The following is a 9,320-nucleotide window of genomic DNA, read 5'->3' on the forward strand; positions in this document are numbered from 1 at the left end:
ACCGATACTCGACCCAATTAATTTGTCCATAGATACCTAATTACCTACTCAATTAGTATCCATATCCAATTGTTATCCCGGTTTGTTTACCCATGGATATCCACACCTTACCCAAACCCGATTTCTATAAAACCACCAAGTATGCTAAAAAACCACTAAAATGTCGAAAATGTCCTAAAAATCTCTAAACTGAGCAAAATACCCATGAAACCTCTAAAATGACCAAAATACCCCCGAAATCACTAAATATGTTCAAAAGCCACTTAAAATTACCAAAATATCCCTTAAACCTAAAAAATGACTAAAATACCACTAAAACCTTAAAAATGACAAAAGTACCCACAAAACCTAAAAAATGTCCAAAATACCCCTTGAAACCCAAAAATTACCAAAATACCTCCCTAAACCTAAAAAATAACCAGAATACTCTCGAAACCTAAAATTTCATTGAAATACCCCCGAAACATAAAATTACCAAAATACTCCCTAAACCTAAAAAAATGATCGAAATACCTCCAAAACCTAAAAACTGACTGAAATACCCCCCAAAACTTGCAAATTACCAAAATACCCCTAAAATTTTAAAAATACTGATATAGCCCCGAAACCTATAAAATGACAAAAATTCCCCTAAAAACTATATGATGATAAAAATACACCCAATTTTTCTTTAGACTATACTTAGAACTTTATTCGAGGGTATTTTCATCAAATTAAAGGTTCTAAGAATATTTCAGTCATTTTGTAGGTTTTGAGGAATTTCGGTAATTTTTTAGTTTTGGGGGTTATTTTGGTCATTTTTTATATTCTAAGGGTATTTTGGTCATTTTTTAGATTACGGTGGCATTTTTGTCATTTTTTAGGTTTTAGAGGTATTTTAATAATTATTATATTTTGGGGCTATTTTGGCAATTTTCTAGGTTTCTGAGGTATTTTGGCAATTTTAAGGTTTCGGGGGTATTTTGGTAATTTTAAGGTTTCAAGGGTATTTCGGTAATTTTTTAGGTTTCAGGGTATTTTGGTCATTTTTAGTTTTGGGGGGTATTTCAATTATTTTTTAAGATTTGGGGGTATTTCTGTCATTGTTTAGGTTTCAATGTTATTTTGGTCATTTTTTAGGTTTAAGTATATTTTTATCATCTTATAGGTTTTAGGGGCATTTTTGTCACTTTATAGGTTTTCGGGGTATTTTGGTCATTTTATAGGTTTTGGGGGTATTTCTGTAATTTCATAGGTTTTAGAGATATTTTTGTCAATTTATATGTTTAGGGGGTATTTTGGTAATTTTTAGGTTTGAGGGGTATTTCAATCATTTTTTAGGTTTTTGGGGTATTTTGACTATTTTTTAGGTTTAAGGGGTATTTTGGTAATTTTGAGTTTTTAATTTGGATCATTTTTTAGGTTTTAGGGATATTTCGGTAATTTTTTAAGCTTAGGGAGTATTTTAGTAATTTTTAGGTTCAGGGAGTATTTTGGTCATTTTTAGGTTTCAGTGGTCTTTTAGTCAATTTTTAGGTTTAGGGATTATTTTGAATATTTTTAGATTTAGGGGGTATTTTGGTCATTTTTTTAGGTTTAGCGGGTATTTTGGTAATTTTCAGGTTTCAGGGGTATTTTGGTCATTTTTAGGTTTAGGGAGTATTTTGGTAATTTTTAGGATTTGGAGGTGTTTTGGACATTTTTTAGGTTTAGGGTGCATTTTAGTAATTTTAGAGGATTTAAGGAGTACTTTGGTCATTTTCAAGTTTTAGGGACATTTTGGTAATTTTGATTATTGGGTAATTGAGTGGGTTTAGGTTTGCCCATAATAATTTGATTGAGTTGGATTTGAGTTAGATTTAATCAGTTAAATGGGTAATAATGGGTAAAAATTCAAACCCTACCTAAAAATTTTGGTAATATCCAAACCCTATTCAATTACCTTCCACCCATTAAAAACTGGGTACTACTTAGAATATTTAGATTGGGTAGGGCTGGATATCCATTACCCAATGGGTATGGCCATCCCTACTCCCACTCAATCCAAATTATTCATTAGTGATTAGCATGGTTGGATGGATAGATACCATTATGGGTTGTAGCAATGATGAACTGCAAACCTAGGGGGGAAAAAAGAGCAAGGGAAATTCTTCCACTACTCAATTCTAAATGAGGCAGCAAGCAAAGATTACACTTTACACAAGTATGGAGTTATCAAATTTAGGAAGGAGAATTAGTTTATTATAGCATATTCATTAATACTTATATAATAGAAAAAATATCACATTTTAGTTAATCAAGCCCAAAATTCATCCACATTAGTTTATGCAAAATTGTGTAAAAATACATAGTTACTTTAGTAGCTGTATAAAATTTACACTGACACTATTCGTTTTATATTTAGTTTTTTAATTCTTTCTTTATGTATCTCAATGATGAAGAAAGTGAAAAGGTTTTTCTCCAAAGTAGTTTACAAAAAAAAAAAAAAAAAAAAAAAAAAAAAAAAAAAAAAAAAAAACTCTTTAAACTATTCCTATATCTTTTTATTGTATATGAATTTTTAAAATCTAATCATTGAATTGCATGTTTTTATTATATTTTCCATGCTTGCAAAATTTTAGTAATATCAAAAATCGATAGTTATGTCATCAATTAAAAGTTTAAATTTCAAAATTTTGTAGTCTAAAATTATGTATAAAAAATAAGTTTACTAATCAATTAGTAAATAACATCCAATTTAAACGAAATTTGACATGTGTGTTAAGAATATAAAGAAAATGCAATTCAACGGTTGGATCTTCAAAATTTACATCCAATAAAAAGATATAGGAGGAGTTTAAAGGGTTTTTCTCCAAACTAGTTTAAAGAAAAACCTTGTCCCGAAAGAAGAGAGTATATAATGGTTGTTGTGTGTAAAAAAAGTAATAATAATAATAATAAATTGATATTTTAATGAAATATAATATAAAATAAATAATCTTTTTAGAGAAAGTTTCAACCTATGACGTTTGCTCTTGATGATAGTTCTTTATCATCAGACCAAGACACCAATTAACTTTTTATGTATGTGAGGATTGAACATCAAATCTCTTATTCAACCATCAAAGATTAAGGGACTTTATCAGCTAATCTATGGTATTTTAAAAAATAAGTATGTAAAAAAAAAGAAATTTATATTAAAATAAATAGAAATTTTTGCACTAATTGGTACAAATGCTCTAAGAAGCCACCTATCTGGTGTCCTGGGCCACTCAAACAACCAAAGTTGTAGGCCCATTCAACGCACGTCTTTGGAAGAGCTAGATCATTGGGCAAAAAGATCCACGTATCCTGGGCCTTTGACCCTCTCTTTTCAACCAAAGAAAGATCCAGGTCTCGATAAATAAAAAAATAAAAAATAAAACAGTGGAACTTCTCACTAAAAGTCTAAAATTAGTTAAGTAGTGTTCAAGTCTAATTTAAACTTCAATCCTGAAATATCAAAAACAACATGGAAATAAATTTTTTTTTATAGAGATATGATAGAATTTTAACTTATGACATCCACTTTTTAATTATTATAATTTATTATTGGGTCAAGACATCAATTGAATTTTTAGTATAAATAAAGTTCGAATCTCAAATCTCTTATTCTAAGATAAGAAATTTTACCAGTTGAACTAATTAAAATTTATCAATATAAAAGTTTTGAAGTGTCTCTAGGATCTGATAAAACATTCTACATTTCAAAATTTTGCATGGATCAATCATTAGCATTATATAAATTTTGCATGGATCAATCATTAGCATTATATCCTAAGATAGTGAACCAAAACAAAAAAAAAAATCCACAAAACTAAATATGATATGATAATTGGTAGGGTAAATTTTTTCTTTGGAGGGAGGCAAACCATTAACTTCTGATTATCTATCCTCAAATAAAGTATGTGTTTCTCCATTCTACATCATAAAAGGACATTTATTGATTATAAATCATTGTTAAAAAAATCTAGTTATTAAACCCAAAGTAAAATTTGACCCATGTAAGCTTTGACTCACTAGTTCAACCAATAAATCACAATTTGAATAATGTCAAAATATACAGAGTTGAATCTCACAATTTCTTAATTTCTAAAATGAGATAATTAGATATTCATATAAAATATTGTAAGAGTTGGATACCAAGTTAGCTTTCAGCCCTCACTCTAAAAAAAAAAAGTTAGCTTTCCGTCAAGATGATTAGGATTAAAACTAAAAGATATAGAAAGAAAATATTTGAGTAAAACGTTTACAGAAATTTTTGGACCCAAAAAAAAAAACTTTTTAAAGTTTAGGAATTAAAACTGAACTTTTAATAAAGTTATGAATGAAAAAAATATTTTAGCTTAAAACATATTTAATTGATGGTCAGAACTCAGATACCATTTTCTAATTGGCCTGTCTGCGGATGGAAAGTCTAGGATCCTTCAAAACCCCATATCATGTCAAGCATCCGAACTTGCTTTCACATGCACAATCAATTGTAACTAAGAGCAATTCGTTCTAGACCTCCTTTCACACACCTCTGTTTCCTCAAAATACTTATTATATAGTTACTTAACAATTGTTACCTTTCACTAGAACTCCCCTGCCGACACACCAATAGTTTTATATATGCTCATTAGTCAGGCACTTTCTACACAATTAACATTCGTTATTTGATCAAAGCTAATTGTAACAACGTTGAAGCCATAAACAAAATTATAAAATGTTATTTCACCTACTCCTGTGGATTGCTAACCGCATATCATTGTTTGATTAACTTGCCAGTCGCCATTTTCTCCACAAAATATATATATATATATATATATATATATATATATATATATATATGTATATATATATATATACCATACGCTCTTTTCACCCTAATCACTCTAGTTTTTGCATAAATGTTCACTCTCAATAATTGAACCAGTGAAGCTTCATGACAATACCAAACTTTTTATCATAACATCAAGCCTTTCCTAGCCAAAAGGTTTTTCTCAGTTTCCAAATCACAATGATGAACTAAACGTGCATCGATGCCATTCTCTTTATACAAGAATCAAAGCGTAGTGATTTGGTACTATTTCTGTTGGTAGTTTGACACTGAGGATATTATCAAGCACAAAATATACAATAACCAAAATCAAGGATGGTACGTGGCAAATCTGTACCTGTTTTGCACAATACCAAAAACAAGCGTTGGCTTACACCTTATAAACCTAAAATGTACCTCTTTTGCTCCAAGGAAGAGTGCTAATTCAAACCTTAACACCACAAATATAGTACCAAACTCCAAACTATGAAGTATCAATTATTTAGGTACCGCAATGGTTCAATCGTTTACCTTGTGCTTGACAAGAAGCAATGTTTTAAATTTGTAACAAATTTCATTATATTGCTTTATAGTTTTCTTTGTCTCTCTTTTTCCAATTGCTCCACCATGTTCATAAAAGTTGGCAATGCATCTTTAAATCTCTCATATTATAGGTTAACCGCGACAGTACAACAATAAAAACTATAAAAACTTGTATACAAGTTGAGTGCAAGATTGGATCTTGTTGTTGAACAAAGGAGGAGCCAAAAAGAGAAGAAAAAAAAAAAAAAAAAAAAAGAATAGTTGTACAATTTTTCAGTAGTTGATAGCAATGTACTAAACTGTCCATTTTCTCTAGTTGGTCGGTGAAAATAAAGTTCCTCTGTATAAAAAATAAAAAAATGTGAACAATTCCTCCCCTTAAATAGAGAAGTACTACATTCACAATATTTTCAAAATAAATTTTATATGGTAATAAGTTGTTACTAGTTTTAATTTGAATCCACTGCTAAATTACATTGTCGCCCACCAATAACAGCCGCTAACAACCTGTAACTTAAAATTTTGTTGTGAAAGTACTGTGACAATATTGTGTATATATCATTTTTCATTACAAAAATACTAGAACCACAATTAAAGTCACAACTTACCTAAGTAATAAGTTATGAATGATGAAGTAAAAGTAGTAAAATTACAAATCCACCACTTATAACTCACCACATGTATAAATTATAGCAAAATTGTTATTTTAGTTGTAGTCATATTGATTCTTAAATAATATCCCGTTTGAATTGCATCGCAAGTCACAACCATTCATCCCATTAGTCCCATCCGACTACGGTCCACTAACTCCAACCATGTTATAATTTTTTACAATGTGGAATTATTTGCTAATGCGCTTTCTTTTCTTTTTTTTTTCTTTCTTTCCAGAATCACGTGTTTGTTTATACATAATGAAAACATGTGTTTATAACCTTATTACTTTTATCATTCTGAGTTTCTGACCTAAGGTATGAGTAATCATTTAGTCACTTATTCGTTTTTTTTTTTTTTTTTTTTTTTTTTTTTTTTTTGGGTAGAATTTATTCATTTACTTCTAATATTCAGGAAAGAAAAAATATTTTATCGCTTTCCAAAACGGAATCGAAATATTTTGATGTCCACACAAGCTTAATAATATCATTGATGAAGAACTGACGTTTTTTTTTTTTTTCCTCATTAAGAAATGACGGTTAGAGGTAGGAGATTAGAAAGTACAGTACAGAGTTCTTGTAGTTCTGGATAAGAGGTATGGAACAGTTCTATGAGAATGAGATCATTTTATTTCTTTCATAGAGATGGGATTCACAAATATGAGGGTTTTTATATGTATCCAAATATATATATATCACAATGAAACCCATTATCGAACTTTTTTTTTTTTTTTTTTTTTGAGAATAACCCTTTATCGAACTTTTTTTTTTTTTTTTTTTTTGAGAATAACCCATTATCGAACTTGATATAAATACTATCAAATTTGAAAAAATAAAATAAAAAACATTAAGATTATGAAATTATTCCTAGCTATTTTGTTTCTGCTTATTATTGGACAGACTTTGTAATTCAGTCCACATCAGGGGTCTGCCTAAAGATGTAGTTGCACCCCCCCCTCCCCCCAAATGCCATTCTATTTGTTTGGCCATACTTGTAAACAATAGAGTTTATTTTAATAAAATTTTAACCTTTTGCTCAAAAAAAAAAAAATTTATTGCTTATTAGTGTTATTTGAGTTTTTTTTTAATAGAAAAAATTTAAAAATTAAAAAAAAAAAAAAAAAAAAAAAAAAAAAAAAAAAAAACCTACTGTCATGTATATCCTTTCCCCCCCCCCCCCCCCGGGGAAATTAATGTTGCTAAGCTTTTTTTTTTTTTTTAACCAAAAAAGCTTAGCAACATTAATAAAAAAATAAAAAATAAAAAAAAAGCTTAGCAACATTAATTAAAATTTGTTATGTAGAATTTCCTGTATAAAAATTCTTGATGGGAAACATCATGTCCACAATGTGTCGTTTAATTGGGGAAGGAAAGGGATGAAGGAAACTGCACTGAAACTTCCTTTTGTCTGAGAGATAAAACCAAGATGATTGAAAAGTGAGAACTTTACCCCCATTGCAGATCACCATCATATCCTTTAATTTAACTAACAAGACCCCATTGTCGAATCAGTCCTTTTTGAAGATGAAAATATCGATAAATTTATTTTGATTTTTGGCCACAAAAGTAATAGATTACTTAAACCTCGAAAACCTTATCAAAGTCTAACGAAAAGATAGTTGACGAATGAAAACTTATTGAGAAAACAAAGATATCATTGATTTCATCAAAGAAAATACACGAATATAATACTGAATTCAATCTAACACTGAATTCAAAATGATAGAAGAACAAAGAAAATTGGCATTTAATTCATGCCCGTATCATTGTGATTTCAGCATTTTGTAGGACTAGAACAATAAAGCATAGGAACGAAATCATTTTACATTTGGTAATACAAATTCTCTATTCCACTTTTTGTGTTTCACTCTATTGTTTTACCAATTATGGTATGCTGTGGTTGATTTTTTTTTTTTTTTTTTCATTTTGAACTTTGATTATTTTATATAAAAAATCAAATGAATACGTAATAAATTATGATAAGTGAAGCACAAAAAGTGGATAGAAGGATTCTATGCAATAAAAAAGGAGTACTAGCTGACAATGAATATGGCATTTGGTTTATGTTACAGATTAACTGATTTAATAGCTGACAAGTTCGTCTTTCTGCTTTCATTTAGACCCATTTCAGGCTTAGTTTCAGGACCTGATTTTAAACAACCATAGGTTGATAAGATGGTATTCTTTGGTGTTCAAATTTTTTGACTTTGAGGTCCCTAACTTTAGTCAGTGCGGCAATTATTGAAACAAGCTCGGCTCCATCACACTGGTACACAATTCAAATTAATGTGAGGTGAGAAGAGACATGCACTGGAAGGACAATGAAGTACATGAAAGGACACCAGGCATACGAATCTATGACCTAACGCCAACACACCAACAATTGCAATGGTTTTTTCCTGCTTTTGAAATTTCTTGAATTAAATAGCAAAGTTGTCCAAATTGAGGTGTAAATTATACTCTTGTTAGCAAGTGTCCCAAGGTCAAAGAATATTTGAATATTTGAATTACTTTTTTGTGTACATAAAATTCAAAATGATTGTGTGTATAATTTAAATTTGTACAAAGTTGGATTCTATTTTTTAAATTAGCAAAATTTAGGTACAGTATTTAAGGGGTGTTCCTTATATTCTCCTCTTAAAATTCTATCATGTGTCTTTTTTCTCATGAGACGAATGTATATTTTTCTAATTAAATAGTTACATAACTGAATTTTAAAATGAGAAACTTAAAAAACAGCACTTAAGATACTATATATAAGTTTTATCCTTTTTAAAATAAGTAAAGGAAGACAATCATTGATAGAGTACTAAAAATAATCTTATGAATGTCCTCAGAGCACTTCTTAACAAAATCTACAAAGCACAAAATAAAATATTGTTTGGGTTATAAATTTTGTTTGGATTATAAGTTTTAGCAATATCAAGAAGTCATATGGATTTGAGTTGGCCTAGGCAAAAATAACATTTTTTTCCCACACAAACAAGTCATAAATTTGGACCAATCATTTTCTCTCCTTATTTCTTGTAAGTAATTAAATTTGGACCACAGAGGCTCATGCCACCCAACTAAACTATTCATTTGCACAACCATGAGTGATTTTTAAGCTTCATGGCACCCAATAAGACTGGAAAAAAAAATAGTAGCTAAGCTATCTCTTTCATAATGCAATGGTTTGTCTTCTAATTAATAACCGTATGCTCAAGGTACATAATGATCAAGAGAATAATAATCACATGTTGAAGCAGTAATTTATGTCTTAATGTCAACAAGGCTAAAAACACAAACACATGTTGCTATAAATGCCATGTATATAGAAGTTAGCCACA

This window comes from Quercus robur, chromosome 8 (genome assembly GCF_932294415.1).
Source record: "Quercus robur chromosome 8, dhQueRobu3.1, whole genome shotgun sequence".
NCBI lineage: Eukaryota > Viridiplantae > Streptophyta > Magnoliopsida > Fagales > Fagaceae > Quercus > Quercus robur.